At 49.3% G+C, this 17,749-nt stretch overlaps 1 protein-coding gene and 1 long non-coding RNA gene across 2 annotated transcripts in view; both read left to right on the forward strand.

Annotated features, from left to right (window-relative positions):
• LOC137423628 (uncharacterized) overlaps positions 1-17,749 on the forward strand; it is a 224,047-nt gene that overhangs the window by 71,856 nt on the left and 134,442 nt on the right. The window lies entirely within an intron of this gene.
• Positions 1,066-3,480, forward strand: LOC144891297 (uncharacterized). Its single transcript, XR_013622812.1, has 2 exons — positions 1,066-2,490; positions 2,586-3,480. It is a non-coding gene; the product is annotated as an uncharacterized LOC144891297 (long non-coding RNA).

Here is a 17,749-nt window from a genome sequence, read left to right on the forward strand (position 1 = left end):
AGGAGCAGGTGCCTCAGCTATGGCTGCGATGTGGTCGGGATCAGGAAGGAGACCATCTTTTGAAATGGCAGAAAACGCAGGTGGTCTGATTGAATGAACACTTTTGAGTGTTGAGTTTTAGTCCAGCCTCATGCATGTGGTACAGAACAGCACTGAGGTTTGTATCATGCTCAACTTTGGAATGACCATAAATAATTAGGTCATCCAGGTAGTTTTGTATACCTGGTAATCCCTGAAGAATCGTCACCATAAGTTTTTGAAATGCAGCAGGGGCTGATTCCAAGCCATATGGAACTCTGCAGTATCGGAAAAGTCCCTCAAGCATAATAAAAGCTGTCAAATCGTGCTGTCCTCATGCAGGATAACCTGATGGTAAGCTCCAGCAAGGTCAATTGTTGAAAATACTGTAGCACCTCTCAGTTCAACAAAAGGTCCTGTGAGGCAATGGGTAACATTCCACGATTATTGCTTTGTTGGGCTTCCACAGATCAACACACATCCGAATCCACCCTGATTTCTTCTGAAGAACAACTATTGGAGAAACACAGGAGACGCATCAACTTTCTCAATTATTCCCATCTCTAGCAGTTGTTTCAGTTCGTCTGAGACAGCTTATCTCACAGAGAGTGGAAGCCGTTGTTATTTTTGTTGTACAGGAGCAGCATCATTTCGGAATTTAACCTTATGGACGAGACCTTTTTCACATCACACAGGTGCCACAGACTCAGGATGGGTTTCTCGTACAGGAATGCTTTGTTGTGAGGTTAGTACAGGTACAGAATCACCTACAATATGACATCGCAACGCTTTGATTAAGTCCATTCGTAGCAGTAGTGAACCAGACTTAACTATGTAAAATATGGCTGGAGCCGTAACACCGTCATGAAAAACGGTGACATGTAGACATCCAGTACAAGACATCCCGTCTCCTGAGTAATTGATGAATTTGCCGTGACTATTGAAGTCTTGATCAAAGGACAGTCGGCAAAATGTCTCTGGTACAGCTGTTTTGGCAGAATCGTGACTGAGGAGCCAGTATCCACGATGAACTTCACATTGCAGGTATGCCCAGTTGGTGCCTTCATTTGCATATTACAGAGAATTTTGACCTTTGCAGGGAAAGCATCACACAGGTAAACCACGGTCAGTTCAGGAAGTACAACCTCACAGGAAGTAAAACCTCACATACCTCTTTCTGGGCAGAGCAGCAGACATTTGAGAAGTGTCCCACTTTCCCACAAGCATTACATTTCACCTTTGAAGCAAGGCAAGAAGGTGTATTTGCAAGGTGGTTTGCAGACCCACACCTGGAGCAGGAACGGCGAGTTTTCACAGATGAAGAATCCACAGCACGGGTTAAAGGTGAAGGAGCAGAATGTAATTCCTTCGTTGCTCGCTTGGACAGAAGCTGAATTCGACAGAAAGGTTGCATTCAGCAGTGCAGAATCGCTTTTGATCGCTTGGACCGAAGGTGAATCGGACCGCAAGATTACATTCAGCAGTGCAGATTCGCTTTGGCAGGCCATATTAAATGCTTTTGTCAGAGTAAGGTTTGGCTCCAACAGCAGTCTTTCATGAATCCTGGTGTTTGAAGCAGGTTCCACCACTTGGTCACATAGCATCTCCTCCTTCTCCATTCCTTCGAACTTACAAGAGGCAGATAGTTCGTGCAAGGCCACAACATATTCATCGATAGTTTCATCAGGCCTCTGAGCCCTCTGACGGAATTTATAGCCAAATTGATTTGCGGTATGAAGTGCTTTTCTAAAACAGTGACGGCAGATTCGAAAGTACTACCTGCATCCGGTAAGTTGTAGAAAATTCATTGTCCCTCCGTCTCCAAGCACTGCAACAGAATTGCATGTTTTCGGCTTGCAGGCCCAGGCCTCACCAGCGGCATCAATCACAAGTAAATAGTTCTTAAACATTTTGTGCCAAGAAGAGAACGGAATAGCAGGTTTTCCCAAGCAGGACAGAAACATTCATCCTCGTCGCCAATTTTGTTGTGCTTGAGAAGAATCAGGTCCGGATCCCAGGCGTACAAACAACCGGCTTTATTCAATCTCCACCATATCTCTTCTGCTCTTCTTCTTCACCTGATACTATATTGCAATGTGAAACGCCCTCATGCATCCAATGTGGAATTAGCATTACCATTGTAAATATACGAAAAGGACACCATGTAGCATGGAATTTCTCTTGGACACGATCATGTTGTATGAAGTTTATCACATTCTGTTGTCCTTGTTGTTTATTTACCTTTTGTGAATGACAAAGAAGGAGGAATTGCAAAATATTACAAGAGAAACACAAAGTACGTGATGACGATATTGTTAATGTCACGATGTATGACACTGATGTCAGTGGTGACTTGTGATATCAGTCGTGACTTGTGAGGTCAGTGGTGACTTGTGAGGTCAGTAGTGACTTGTGAGGTCAATGGTGACTTGTGATATCAGTCGTGACTTGTGAGGTCAGTGGTGACTTGAGGTCAGTGGTGACTTGTGAGGCTAGTGGTGACTTGTGAGGTCAGTAGTGACTTGTGAGGTCAATGGTGACTTTTGATATCAGTCGTGACTTGTGAGGTCAGTGGTGACTTGTGAGGCTGGTGGTGACTTGTGACATCAGTCATGACTTGTGATATCAATGGTTACGTCATGCTGTACCCAAAAGCTGATAAAGCTGATGTGTGGTTGGATTTTACAGCTTTGGCAAAGTTGTCTAGAACAGTGTTTGTCTGTCCGTATGCATGTATGCCCCTCATAAACGTACACCAAATCAGAACTGAGGATCTGGTCACATGACAGGGGTGATGTGATTACATCTGTCATGTCATTACGGCATACCACGGCTGACTTCACACTCCGCCATTTTGATTTATATGCCGTTCAGGCCGAACATATCGTCGAACCTGTCATATATCACAATTGCCATTCTCTACCTTTACGTTTTTCATTCAGTGTGAAACACAAACAAACCGATTGTTAAAATGACCATCAAATATCAAAAGCATTGGTGTTACCGGTCTTCAACAACATAGTACATATAGGCCTTATGCTTCATACCTCACCTTCCAGCCACTTCTGACAAATTAGCCTCGATTTCTAAATACAGTAGTATAGTTTTCGTAATAATAATAACAATAACGTTAATTATAATAATATGGTAAATATAATCGTAACACTGCAATCCCTTTGTCATGACTGCAAAGTTACTGGATTGAACGGTGTATGGTTCATGGATGACTCGGTGAGTAGTGGTGTACTAATTATCCTGGGAGTAAGGAATTAGCATTGGTTTATTAATACAGTAACATTGTCTTCGTAATAATAATAATAACGTTAATAATAATAATATAGTGAATATAATGTTAACACTGCAATCCCTTTGTCGTGATCGCAAGGTTAGTGGATTGAAGCGGTGTATGGTTGGTTCATTGTTGACACGAAACATGTGGAATAAACCATTGTCTCAATGCAATCTCTTCACTTCCATGGTGACAGATAGTTTAGAGACTTGCAGTACTTCAAAATAATTTAATACTTACATTATTTGCTAACTGGTATCTCCACCCAGGTCATACTAACTATCCTCTTCAACTAAAGTATCAAACAATCCCAGCTACACCACTGTTAGACTTTTGGTCTTGTTTGTGATGAGATTGAGACCCAGATTATGGCCAATGAAGATGTAACTGGACTTGTCCTGAATTGCTCGAACCCACTCATGGATACAAGACTAATACCTCAGATGAATGAAAATAATATGAAAAACAAACTCCTTTGTTTTCTTTTGGGAACTTCATGGAGTTTTGCTTCACTAGTTTGTCCATAAAAACACTGTGGCCTAAACTCAGTATTACCGACATTACCATTTTTATTCACAGCAAAAATGTATTTACCGGACAATGCTGAGACATGAATTAGGAAAACTACATTTTGTTACCCTGTTTGTGGACAGCAAAACAACACATTTGTATGTCTCCGCCGTCGAATGAGCCAAAGCATTGTTTTGGGGTTCCCAGTTGGTCCGTGCTCAATTTTTGTTTTCACGATAACTTGTGAACCACTGAAAGGATTTTTAACAAACCTGGCACAAAGGTGTATCATGATGCAAAGATGAACTGAAAAGGGTCAACGGTCAAGTGCCCTTAGCAGCACAACATTTGAGAGCAGGGACATCGGGAGATCTGTGGTAGGGAGAGGGCTTGGGGGGGAGGAGGTGTGGGAATGGGGGGTGGGGGAGAAGTATAAAACACATGGACACTGCAAGGACTTCCAGGAAAGAAGTTGGTATTTCAAAAAAGTGGATCTGGGGTGAATTAACGGGGGTAGAAAAGATCAAGGTTTTTGATGGGGGAAGGAGATCAAAAGTAACAGTGGGTTGACATCTAACGTGGGCGGAGGCATATTATCCATTGACAAATTTGTGACAATTTCTACTTTCTAGTTCAGAGTATCTTGACTTAAATATCTGAAAATGGATAAAAAGTAAACTAAATCTGTACTCATTTGTTTCGTTTTCTTCAATCATACGTACACTTCTGGTCATGGACAAAAATCCTCTGCTACTTTGCCAGACGCCTCTCCATCTCTATGGAGATGGTCTTTAGCTGCTCCAAATATTGCCATCCTTCTCGCTGGGTTGACCATGGACCATTTTTAGCCCAAGTCTTTCACGAACTGGTGACAAAGCACCTCGTCTTCGTGAAAGAGACCCTTAGGGAACATTTTTACTGTCGTGTTTATAAATGATTTTTATGCAGTCCGTTGAACCCATGTTGGTGTAGTGCAAACTTGTAATTCTTGATCCCCCTCCTCTCCTGCTCATTCCGTGTCTGCCCAAGAGGAGTGTTTGCTCCTCAGGATCTCACGTGTGCATGCCGAAACTGCACCGCTATCTTCCAGCTTCTCTTCAATAAACCGTCAGACATTAAAGGATCCCGGTGTCTCGTTCTCTCGGCCACGCCACTTTATTGAGGGATGTTCTTGAAGCTGCTGTTCTTTGTTATCCTCCGTGCTAGTTAGCCTTCCCGTAGGATTCCCGAGCCTACTTTACTGGCACCATGAAATGTTTAAAGGCCACCATCGACCAATGCTGCCAGGCGAATCCCCACCTTAATAGTCTTGTGATGGACGGGACACACATAGATTCCAGAGTGACAGTTTAGATCTAGGTCGAGATTCAAACCCATGCCAGATAGCTTAAAGGTACCCTTAAACCTTAAACCCTTAAACCTTAAACCCTTAAACCCTTAAAGGTACCCTTAAACCCTTAAACCTTAAACCTTAAACCCTTAAAGGTACCCTTAAACCCTTAAACCTTAAACCCTTAAAGGTACCCTTAAACCTTAAACCCTTAAAGGTACCCTTAAACCTTAAACCCTTAAACCTTAAACCCTTAAACCTTAAACCCTTAAACCCTTAAACCTTAAACCCTTAAACCTTAAATCCTTAAAGGTACCCTTAAACCCTTAAAGGTACCCTTAAACCCTTAAACCTTAAACCTTAAACCCTTAAAGGTACCCTTAAACCCTTAAACCTTAAACCCTTAAAGGTACCCTTAAACCTTAAACCCTTAAAGGTACCCTTAAACCTTAAACCCTTAAACCTTAAACCCTTAAACCTTAAACCCTTAAACCCTTAAACCTTAAACCCTTAAACCTTAAATCCTTAAAGGTACCCTTAAACCCTTAAAGGATGCACGCACACCTCAAAGGTATCCCTCCCAGCCCTCTCCGTATCCTTTTAAAAAATTCTCATTAAATGAAATAGTTATCCATTACTCCGATGTCCTTTTTCTCCATAAACTACTGCGGGGGTCACTACTCCCTGTATTTGAAGGAGTTATCACAGCATTGACAACCTCGGGTCTTTCGGACTCACCTCAGGAAAATAATTTTGGCAAAACGTGGTCTCATCATTTTATTGCAATAACATTATGTACATATCAAATTGAAACACTTTGCAATATTGTAAGTCCAAAACGAGATTAATCCACCATTAGTAACTATTTTTATTTTTTTCGAAGAAACGTCTTTAGAAAAAAAATATGCCCTTAAATTTATTTATTTTAACAGAAAAAACCCAGCTTACCTTGGGGTCCTCAAAACGTCGTGTTACCTATCAAGGGTTAAAGCGTTGAACAAGTAAACATGGAGATCATATTTAATTAATTAGTTGTTCAAATTGACTTATTTGTTTATTAACACGTAAATCTCACAGACCTGACTAGAACACGATGATAAAATGTTTACGAAACTATTTTCCAAGCCTGACCGCTCCAGTAGAAAAAACATGGAATTCCACTCTGGCACAAATAAACATGGAATTATACTCCAATAGAACCAAACATGGAATTCTGCTCCAGAAGAAACAAACATGGAATTTGGATTGCAAATGGAAACATGAGCAGATCCGTGTGCAACATGTTCATGTGACTTGGTGATGTGGTCACGTGACTTCATCCACCATAGCTCCCGATCCATCGGTACCTGGTGGGATGGATCAAACTCTCCTGATTGGTGATGGATCACAGATCGACAAGACTGGTCATGCCGGTCTTCCTCCGATGCACTTGCAAAGTCCTTGTTTATTGTTCGAACACCTATTTTGCGGAAACTTTCCAGGTGTTTACCTCGTGGCATACCTGCCATTTTAACCACAATAAAGTAATTTGTACCAGAGATTCTGGAGCAAATCCTCCAACACCATCAGATAATTATTACCTTTGCCACCGGAGGTGGATGGACGTTATGTTTTCACTCCTGTCTGTCCGTTTGTCTGTCCGTTCGTGAACAAAATATCTCAAAAAGTTGTGGATGGATTCGGACAAAATTTGGCAGAGATGTAGCGAATGTGACAAGGACGAAATGATTCGATTTTGGTGAAGATCCGGAATCGGATCCGGCTACTAGAATTTTAAAGTGAATCTTCACCATTGGGAGATCGGGCTAAAAACGATACATAGCAGGATATCTCAAAACGTTGTGGACGGATTTGGACGAAACTTGGTGGACAGGTTGGGTGTCTGACAAGGTCTAATCGATTCGATTTTGGTGAAGATCTGAATATGGATTCGGATACAATAATTATTTAATTATTAAGTAATTCTTCACCTTTGGGAGATCGAGTGAAAAGCGACAAACTGTACAACATGATATTAAAAAAGTTATGGATGAGTTATGACTTAACTAGGTGAATGAGTTGGTTTGGTGACGAGAACAAGCCGATTAGATTTTGTTTCAGGTCCGAATCCAGATCCGGCCTATCATTGGGATACAAAGCAAAGTGTTCGGCCTGGTGGAGGTGTGCGCTCCACAGAGTGACCTTGTCGTTTCTGATGTTTTGTTCAGATTCCAGTGGAGCAGAAAATCCATGCAGGAAACTGTTTGGGATCTTTCGTGGAATCTTTCGAAATATGTAAATCAGTTTGAATGCATCAACATCTCCATGTCAGGTTGTTTGAGTTAAACATTTCATCATGACGAGAACCTTCGGCATGATAAGTGGCTTTATGATTGCATCGTCATCCCCACACCTGTCCACCCCACACCCCATTCCCCGATACACATTCCCCCTCTCCACATCACACAGACCGACTAACCACATAGAATGCGGTTTCACCACTTGTCACCCCAAAGATTCAATAACGATCCGGTCAATTTAAGTCAAATTGGGCCCAATCTAAAACTTATTGCGATGAGGAAAAATCATCTTGTGGCTCAGAGAGATAATTGCCAAACTACATATCAAAAGTGGAGATGATGAGGACACAAGTCGGTATATAAATATACCTTCATAAGAACCTTCATCAGGTATTGTCCAGAAGTTAATTACATTTTAATGGCACATCGATCACAAATGTTACGTTTCACGTGTCATTTGACGTCACAGTAATTGTGTTATAATCGATTTTATTGTCACAGCAATAGATTCTGTCTTTGTACAAAACACAGAATCATTGGCCGTCAACTTTGATGCTGAAGCGGATCCTCTAAGACTTTGTACAGATTACTCCCTGCACTCACTACACCCACATGGACAGTCCAGGCCGTGATTTCTACAGCTGCACCTTGATGAACCAGTCAGTTTTACAGTTACAGCGGAAAACTCTGAGTAGCTCAACCTGGGCTGGTGGGAAGACTGACAGGAGCTGGTGGGAAGAATGACAGGAGCTGTTGGGAAGAATGACAGGAGCTGGTGGGAAGAATGACAGGAGCTGGTGGGAAGAATGACAGGAGCTGGTGGGAAGAATGACAGGAGCTGGTGGGAAGAATGACAGGAGCTGGTGGGAAGAATGACAGGAGCTGGTGGGAAGAATGACAGGAGCTGGTGGGAAGAATGACAGGAGCTGTTGGGAAGACTAACAGGAGCTGGTGGGAAGAATGACAGGAGCTGGTGGGAAGAATGACAGGAGCTGTTGGGAAGACTAACAGGAGCTGGTGGGAAGAATGGCAGGAGCTGTTGGGAAGAATGACAGGAGCTGTTGGGAAGAATGACAGGAGCTGGTGGGAAGAATGACAGGAGCTGGTGGGAAGAATGACAGGAGCTGGTGGGAAGAATGACAGGAGCTGGTGGGAAGAATGACAGGAGCTGGTGGGAAGAATGACAGGAGCTGGTGGGAAGAATGACAGGAGCTGGTGGGAAGACTAACAGGACCTGGTGGGAAGAATGACAGGAGCTGGTGGGAAGAATGACAGGAGTTGGTGGCAGGACTGACAGGAGCTGGTGGCAGGACTGACAGGACCTGGTGGGAAGAATGACAGGAGCTGGTGGGAAGAATGACAGGAGCTGGTGGGAGGACTGACAGGAGCTGGTGGGAAGAATGACAGGAGCTGGTGGGAAGAATGACAGGAGCTGGTGGGAAGAATGACAGGGGCTGGTGGGAGGAATGACAGGAGCTGGTGGGAAGAATGACAGGAGCTGGTGGGAAGAATGACAGGGGCTGGTGGGAGGAATGACAGGAGCTGGTGGGAGGAATGACAGGAGCTGGTGGGAGGAATGACAGGAGCTGGTGGGAGGAATGACAGGAGCTGGTGGGAAGAATGACAGGAGCTGGTGGGAAGAATGACAGGAGCTGGTGGGAAGAATGACAGGAGCTGGTGGGAAGAATGACAGGAGCTGGTGGGAAGAATGACAGGAGCTGTTGGGAAGACTAACAGGAGCTGGTGGGAAGAATGACAGGAGCTGGTGGGAAGAATGACAGGAGCTGTTGGGAAGACTAACAGGAGCTGGTGGGAAGAATGACAGGAGCTGTTGGGAAGAATGACAGGAGCTGGTGGGAAGAATGACAGGAGCTGGTGGGAAGAATGACAGGAGCTGGTGGGAAGAATGACAGGAGCTGGTGGGAAGAATGACAGGAGCTGGTGGGAAGAATGACAGGAGCTGGTGGGAAGAATGACAGGAGCTGGTGGGAAGACTAACAGGACCTGGTGGGAAGAATGACAGGAGCTGGTGGGAAGAATGACAGGAGTTGGTGGCAGGACTGACAGGAGCTGGTGGCAGGACTGACAGGACCTGGTGGGAAGAATGACAGGAGCTGGTGGGAGGACTGACAGGAGCTGGTGGGAAGAATGACAGGAGCTGGTGGGAAGAATGACAGGAGCTGGTGGGAAGAATGACAGGGGCTGGTGGGAGGAATGACAGGAGCTGGTGGGAAGAATGACAGGAGCTGGTGGGAAGAATGACAGGGGCTGGTGGGAGGAATGACAGGAGCTGGTGGGAGGAATGACAGGAGCTGGTGGGAGGAATGACAGGAGCTGGTGGGAGGAATGACAGGAGCTGGTGGGAGGAATGACAGGAGCTGGTGGGAAGAATGACAGGAGCTGGTGGGAAGAATGACAGGAGCTGGTGGGCAGAATGACAGGAGCTGGTGGGAAGAATGACAGGAGCTGGTGGGCAGAATGACAGGAGCTGGTGGGAAGACTGACAGGAGCTGGTGGGAAGACTGACAGGAGCTGGTGGGAAGACTGACAGAAGCTGGTGGGCAGAATGACAGGAGCTGGTGGGAAGACTGACAGGAGCTGGTGGGAAGAATGACAGGAGCTGGTGGGAAGAATGACAGGAGCTGGTGGGCAGAATGACAGGAGCTGGTGGGAAGAATGACAGGAGCTGGTGGGCAGAATGACAGGAGCTGGTGGGAAGACTGACAGGAGCTGGTGGGAAGACTGACAGGAGCTGGTGGGAAGACTGACAGGAGCTGGTGGGCAGAATGACAGGAGCTGGTGGGCAGAATGACAGGAGCTGGTGGGAAGAATGACAAGAGCTGGTGGGAAGACTGACAGGAGCTGGTGGGCAGAATAATAGGAGCTGGTGGGAAGAATGACAGGAGCTGGTGGGCAGAATGACAGGAGCTGGTGGGAAGAATGACAGGAGCTGGTGGGAAGAATGACAGGAGCTGGTGGGAAGAATGACAGGAGCTGGTGGGAAGAATGACAGGAGCTGGTGGGAAGAATGACAGGAGCTGGTGGGAAGAATGACAGGAGCTGGTGGGAAGAATGACAGGAGCTGGTGGGAAGAATGACAGGAGCTGGTGGGAAGAATGACAGGAGCTGGTGGGCAGAATGACAGGAGCTGGTGGGAAGAATGACAGGAGCTGGTGGGAAGAATGACAGGAGCTGGTGGGAAGAATGACAGGAGCTGGTGGGAAGAATGACAGGAGCTGGTGGGAAGAATGACAGGAGCTGGTGGGAAGAATGACAGGAGCTGGTGGGAAGAATGACAGGAGCTGGTGGGAAGAATGACAGGAGCTGGTGGGAAGAATGACAGGAGCTGGTGGGAAGAATGACAGGAGCTGGTGGGAAGACTGACAGGAGCTGGTGGGAAGAATGGCAGGAGCTGTTGGGAAGAATGACAGGAGCTGTTGGGAAGAATGACAGGAGCTGGTGGGAAGAATGACAGGAGCTGGTGGGAAGAATGACAGGAGCTGGTGGGAAGAATGACAGGAGCTGGTGGGAAGAATGACAGGAGCTGGTGGGAAGAATGACAGGAGCTGGTGGGAAGAATGACAGGAGCTGGTGGGAAGAATGACAGGAGCTGGTGGGAAGACTAACAGGACCTGGTGGGAAGAATGACAGGAGCTGGTGGGAAGAATGACAGGAGTTGGTGGCAGGACTGACAGGAGCTGGTGGCAGGACTGACAGGACCTGGTGGGAAGAATGACAGGAGCTGGTGGGAGGACTGACAGGAGCTGGTGGGAAGAATGACAGGAGCTGGTGGGAAGAATGACAGGAGCTGGTGGGAAGAATGACAGGGGCTGGTGGGAGGAATGACAGGAGCTGGTGGGAAGAATGACAGGAGCTGGTGGGAAGAATGACAGGGGCTGGTGGGAGGAATGACAGGAGCTGGTGGGAAGAATGACAGGAGCTGGTGGGAAGAATGACAGGAGCTGGTGGGCAGAATAATAGGAGCTGGTGGGAAGAATGACAGGAGCTGGTGGGCAGAATGACAGGAGCTGGTGGGAAGAATGACAGGAGCTGGTGGGAAGAATGACAGGAGCTGTTGGGAAGACTAACAGGAGCTGGTGGGAAGAATGACAGGAGCTGTTGGGAAGACTAACAGGAGCTGGTGGGAAGAATGACAGGAGCTGTTGGGAAGAATGACAGGAGCTGGTGGGAAGAATGACAGGAGCTGTTGGGAAGACTAACAGGAGCTGGTGGGAAGAATGACAGGAGCTGGTGGGAAGAATGACAGGAGCTGTTGGGAAGACTAACAGGAGCTGGTGGGAAGAATGACAGGAGCTGTTGGGAAGAATGACAGGAGCTGGTGGGAAGAATGACAGGAGCTGGTGGGAAGAATGACAGGAGCTGGTGGGAAGAATGACAGGAGCTGGTGGGAAGAATGACAGGAGCTGGTGGGAAGAATGACAGGAGCTGGTGGGAAGAATGACAGGAGCTGGTGGGAAGACTAACAGGACCTGGTGGGAAGAATGACAGGAGCTGGTGGGAAGAATGACAGGAGTTGGTGGCAGGACTGACAGGAGCTGGTGGCAGGACTGACAGGACCTGGTGGGAAGAATGACAGGAGCTGGTGGGAGGACTGACAGGAGCTGGTGGGAAGAATGACAGGAGCTGGTGGGAAGAATGACAGGAGCTGGTGGGAAGAATGACAGGAGCTGGTGGGAAGAATGACAGGAGCTGGTGGGAAGAATGACAGGAGCTGGTGGGCAGAATGACAGGAGCTGGTGGGAAGAATGACAGGAGCTGGTGGGAAGAATGACAGGAGCTGGTGGGAAGAATGACAGGAGCTGGTGGGAAGAATGACAGGAGCTGGTGGGAAGAATGACAGGAGCTGGTGGGAAGAATGACAGGAGCTGGTGGGAAGAATGACAGGAGCTGGTGGGAAGAATGACAGGAGCTGGTGGGAAGAATGACAGGAGCTGGTGGGAAGAATGACAGGAGCTGGTGGGAAGACTGACAGGAGCTGGTGGGAAGAATGGCAGGAGCTGTTGGGAAGAATGACAGGAGCTGTTGGGAAGAATGACAGGAGCTGGTGGGAAGAATGACAGGAGCTGGTGGGAAGAATGACAGGAGCTGGTGGGAAGAATGACAGGAGCTGGTGGGAAGAATGACAGGAGCTGGTGGGAAGAATGACAGGAGCTGGTGGGAAGAATGACAGGAGCTGGTGGGAAGAATGACAGGAGCTGGTGGGAAGACTAACAGGACCTGGTGGGAAGAATGACAGGAGCTGGTGGGAAGAATGACAGGAGTTGGTGGCAGGACTGACAGGAGCTGGTGGCAGGACTGACAGGACCTGGTGGGAAGAATGACAGGAGCTGGTGGGAGGACTGACAGGAGCTGGTGGGAAGAATGACAGGAGCTGGTGGGAAGAATGACAGGAGCTGGTGGGAAGAATGACAGGGGCTGGTGGGAGGAATGACAGGAGCTGGTGGGAAGAATGACAGGAGCTGGTGGGAAGAATGACAGGGGCTGGTGGGAGGAATGACAGGAGCTGGTGGGAAGAATGACAGGAGCTGGTGGGAAGAATGACAGGAGCTGGTGGGCAGAATAATAGGAGCTGGTGGGAAGAATGACAGGAGCTGGTGGGCAGAATGACAGGAGCTGGTGGGAAGAATGACAGGAGCTGGTGGGAAGAATGACAGGAGCTGTTGGGAAGACTAACAGGAGCTGGTGGGAAGAATGACAGGAGCTGTTGGGAAGACTAACAGGAGCTGGTGGGAAGAATGACAGGAGCTGTTGGGAAGAATGACAGGAGCTGGTGGGAAGAATGACAGGAGCTGTTGGGAAGACTAACAGGAGCTGGTGGGAAGAATGACAGGAGCTGGTGGGAAGAATGACAGGAGCTGTTGGGAAGACTAACAGGAGCTGGTGGGAAGAATGACAGGAGCTGTTGGGAAGAATGACAGGAGCTGTTGGGAAGAATGACAGGAGCTGGTGGGAAGAATGACAGGAGCTGGTGGGAAGAATGACAGGAGCTGGTGGGAAGAATGACAGGAGCTGGTGGGAAGAATGACAGGAGCTGGTGGGAAGAATGACAGGAGCTGGTGGGAAGACTAACAGGACCTGGTGGGAAGAATGACAGGAGCTGGTGGGAAGAATGACAGGAGTTGGTGGCAGGACTGACAGGAGCTGGTGGCAGGACTGACAGGACCTGGTGGGAAGAATGACAGGAGCTGGTGGGAGGACTGACAGGAGCTGGTGGGAAGAATGACAGGAGCTGGTGGGAAGAATGACAGGAGCTGGTGGGAAGAATGACAGGGGCTGGTGGGAGGAATGACAGGAGCTGGTGGGAAGAATGACAGGAGCTGGTGGGAAGAATGACAGGGGCTGGTGGGAGGAATGACAGGAGCTGGTGGGAGGAATGACAGGAGCTGGTGGGAGGAATGACAGGAGCTGGTGGGAGGAATGACAGGAGCTGGTGGGAGGAATGACAGGAGCTGGTGGGAAGAATGACAGGAGCTGGTGGGAAGAATGACAGGAGCTGGTGGGCAGAATGACAGGAGCTGGTGGGAAGAATGACAGGAGCTGGTGGGCAGAATGACAGGAGCTGGTGGGAAGACTGACAGGAGCTGGTGGGAAGACTGACAGGAGCTGGTGGGAAGACTGACAGAAGCTGGTGGGCAGAATGACAGGAGCTGGTGGGAAGACTGACAGGAGCTGGTGGGAAGAATGACAGGAGCTGGTGGGAAGAATGACAGGAGCTGGTGGGCAGAATGACAGGAGCTGGTGGGAAGAATGACAGGAGCTGGTGGGCAGAATGACAGGAGCTGGTGGGAAGACTGACAGGAGCTGGTGGGAAGACTGACAGGAGCTGGTGGGAAGACTGACAGGAGCTGGTGGGCAGAATGACAGGAGCTGGTGGGCAGAATGACAGGAGCTGGTGGGAAGAATGACAAGAGCTGGTGGGAAGACTGACAGGAGCTGGTGGGCAGAATAATAGGAGCTGGTGGGAAGAATGACAGGAGCTGGTGGGAAGAATGACAGGAGCTGGTGGGAAGAATGACAGGAGCTGGTGGGAAGAATGACAGGAGCTGGTGGGAAGAATGACAGGAGCTGGTGGGAAGAATGACAGGAGCTGGTGGGAAGAATGACAGGAGCTGGTGGGAAGAATGACAGGAGCTGGTGGGAAGAATGACAGGAGCTGGTGGGAAGAATGACAGGAGCTGGTGGGCAGAATGACAGGAGCTGGTGGGAAGAATGACAGGAGCTGGTGGGAAGAATGACAGGAGCTGGTGGGAAGAATGACAGGAGCTGGTGGGAAGAATGACAGGAGCTGGTGGGAAGAATGACAGGAGCTGGTGGGAAGAATGACAGGAGCTGGTGGGAAGAATGACAGGAGCTGGTGGGAAGAATGACAGGAGCTGGTGGGAAGAATGACAGGAGCTGGTGGGAAGAATGACAGGAGCTGGTGGGAAGACTGACAGGAGCTGGTGGGAAGAATGGCAGGAGCTGTTGGGAAGAATGACAGGAGCTGTTGGGAAGAATGACAGGAGCTGGTGGGAAGAATGACAGGAGCTGGTGGGAAGAATGACAGGAGCTGGTGGGAAGAATGACAGGAGCTGGTGGGAAGAATGACAGGAGCTGGTGGGAAGAATGACAGGAGCTGGTGGGAAGAATGACAGGAGCTGGTGGGAAGACTAACAGGACCTGGTGGGAAGAATGACAGGAGCTGGTGGGAAGAATGACAGGAGTTGGTGGCAGGACTGACAGGAGCTGGTGGCAGGACTGACAGGACCTGGTGGGAAGAATGACAGGAGCTGGTGGGAGGACTGACAGGAGCTGGTGGGAAGAATGACAGGAGCTGGTGGGAAGAATGACAGGAGCTGGTGGGAAGAATGACAGGGGCTGGTGGGAGGAATGACAGGAGCTGGTGGGAAGAATGACAGGAGCTGGTGGGAAGAATGACAGGGGCTGGTGGGAGGAATGACAGGAGCTGGTGGGAGGAATGACAGGAGCTGGTGGGAGGAATGACAGGAGCTGGTGGGAGGAATGACAGGAGCTGGTGGGAAGAATGACAGGAGCTGGTGGGAAGAATGACAGGAGCTGGTGGGCAGAATGACAGGAGCTGGTGGGAAGAATGACAGGAGCTGGTGGGCAGAATGACAGGAGCTGGTGGGAAGACTGACAGGAGCTGGTGGGAAGACTGACAGGAGCTGGTGGGAAGACTGACAGAAGCTGGTGGGCAGAATGACAGGAGCTGGTGGGAAGACTGACAGGAGCTGGTGGGAAGAATGACAGGAGCTGGTGGGAAGAATGACAGGAGCTGGTGGGCAGAATGACAGGAGCTGGTGGGAAGAATGACAGGAGCTGGTGGGCAGAATGACAGGAGCTGGTGGGAAGACTGACAGGAGCTGGTGGGAAGACTGACAGGAGCTGGTGGGAAGACTGACAGGAGCTGGTGGGCAGAATGACAGGAGCTGGTGGGCAGAATGACAGGAGCTGGTGGGAAGAATGACAAGAGCTGGTGGGAAGACTGACAGGAGCTGGTGGGCAGAATAATAGGAGCTGGTGGGAAGAATGACAGGAGCTGGTGGGCAGAATGACAGGAGCTGGTGGGAAGAATGACAGGAGCTGGTGGGAAGAATGACAGGAGCTGGTGGGAAGAATGACAGGAGCTGGTGGGAAGAATGACAGGAGCTGGTGGGAAGAATGACAGGAGCTGGTGGGAAGAATGACAGGAGCTGGTGGGAAGAATGACAGGAGCTGGTGGGAAGAATGACAGGAGCTGGTGGGAAGAATGACAGGAGCTGGTGGGCAGAATGACAGGAGCTGGTGGGAAGAATGACAGGAGCTGGTGGGAAGAATGACAGGAGCTGGTGGGAAGAATGACAGGAGCTGGTGGGAAGAATGACAGGAGCTGGTGGGAAGAATGACAGGAGCTGGTGGGAAGAATGACAGGAGCTGGTGGGAAGAATGACAGGAGCTGGTGGGAAGAATGACAGGAGCTGGTGGGAAGAATGACAGGAGCTGGTGGGAAGAATGACAGGAGCTGGTGGGAAGACTGACAGGAGCTGGTGGGCAGAATGACAGGAGCTGGTGGGAAGAATGACAGGAGCTAGTGGGAAGAATGACAGGAGCTGGTGGGAAGACTGACAGGAGCTGGTGGGAAGACTGACAGGAGCTGGTGGGAAGAATGACAGGAGCTGGTGGGAAGAATGACAGGAGCTGGTGGGCAGAATGACAGGAGCTGGTGGGAAGAATGACAGGAGCTGGTGGGCAGAATGACAGGAGCTGGTGGGAAGACTGACAGGAGCTGGTGGGAAGACTGACAGGAGCTGGTGGGAAGACTGACAGGAGCTGGTGGGCAGAATGACAGGAGCTGGTGGGCAGAATGACAGGAGCTGGTGGGAAGAATGACAAGAGCTGGTGGGAAGACTGACAGGAGCTGGTGGGCAGAATAATAGGAGCTGGTGGGAAGAATGACAGGAGCTGGTGGGCAGAATGACAGGAGCTGGTGGGAAGAATGACAGGAGCTGGTGGGAAGAATGACAGGAGCTGGTGGGAAGAATGACAGGAGCTGGTGGGAAGAATGACAGGAGCTGGTGGGAAGAATGACAGGAGCTGGTGGGAAGAATGACAGGAGCTGGTGGGAAGAATGACAGGAGCTGGTGGGAAGAATGACAGGAGCTGGTGGGAAGAATGACAGGAGCTGGTGGGAAGAATGACAGGAGCTGGTGGGCAGAATGACAGGAGCTGGTGGGAAGAATGACAGGAGCTGGTGGGAAGAATGACAGGAGCTGGTGGGAAGAATGACAGGAGCTGGTGGGAAGAATGACAGGAGCTGGTGGGAAGAATGACAGGAGCTGGTGGGAAGAATGACAGGAGCTGGTGGGAAGAATGACAGGAGCTGGTGGGAAGAATGACAGGAGCTGGTGGGAAGAATGACAGGAGCTGGTGGGAAGACTGACAGGAGCTGGTGGGAAGACTGACAGGAGCTGGTGGGAAGAATGACAGGAGCTGGTGGGAAGACTGACAGGAGCTGGTGCGAAGACTGACAGGAGCTGGTGGGAAGAATGACAGGAGCTGGTGGGAAGAATGACAGGAGCTGGTGGGAAGAATGACAGGAGCTGGTGGGAAGAATGACAGGAGCTGGTGGGAAGAATGACAGGAGCTGGTGGGAAGAATGACAGGAGCTGGTGGGAAGAATGACAGGAGCTGGTGGGAAGAATGACAGGAGCTGGTGGGAAGAATGACAGGAGCTGGTGGGAAGAATGACAGGAGCTGGTGGGAAGAATGACAGGAGCTGGTGGGAAGAATGTCAGGAGCTGGTGGGAAGAATGACAGGAGCTG

This window comes from Myxine glutinosa, chromosome 3 (genome assembly GCF_964187855.1).
Source record: "Myxine glutinosa chromosome 3, kmMyxGlut1.1, whole genome shotgun sequence".
NCBI lineage: Eukaryota > Metazoa > Chordata > Myxini > Myxiniformes > Myxinidae > Myxine > Myxine glutinosa.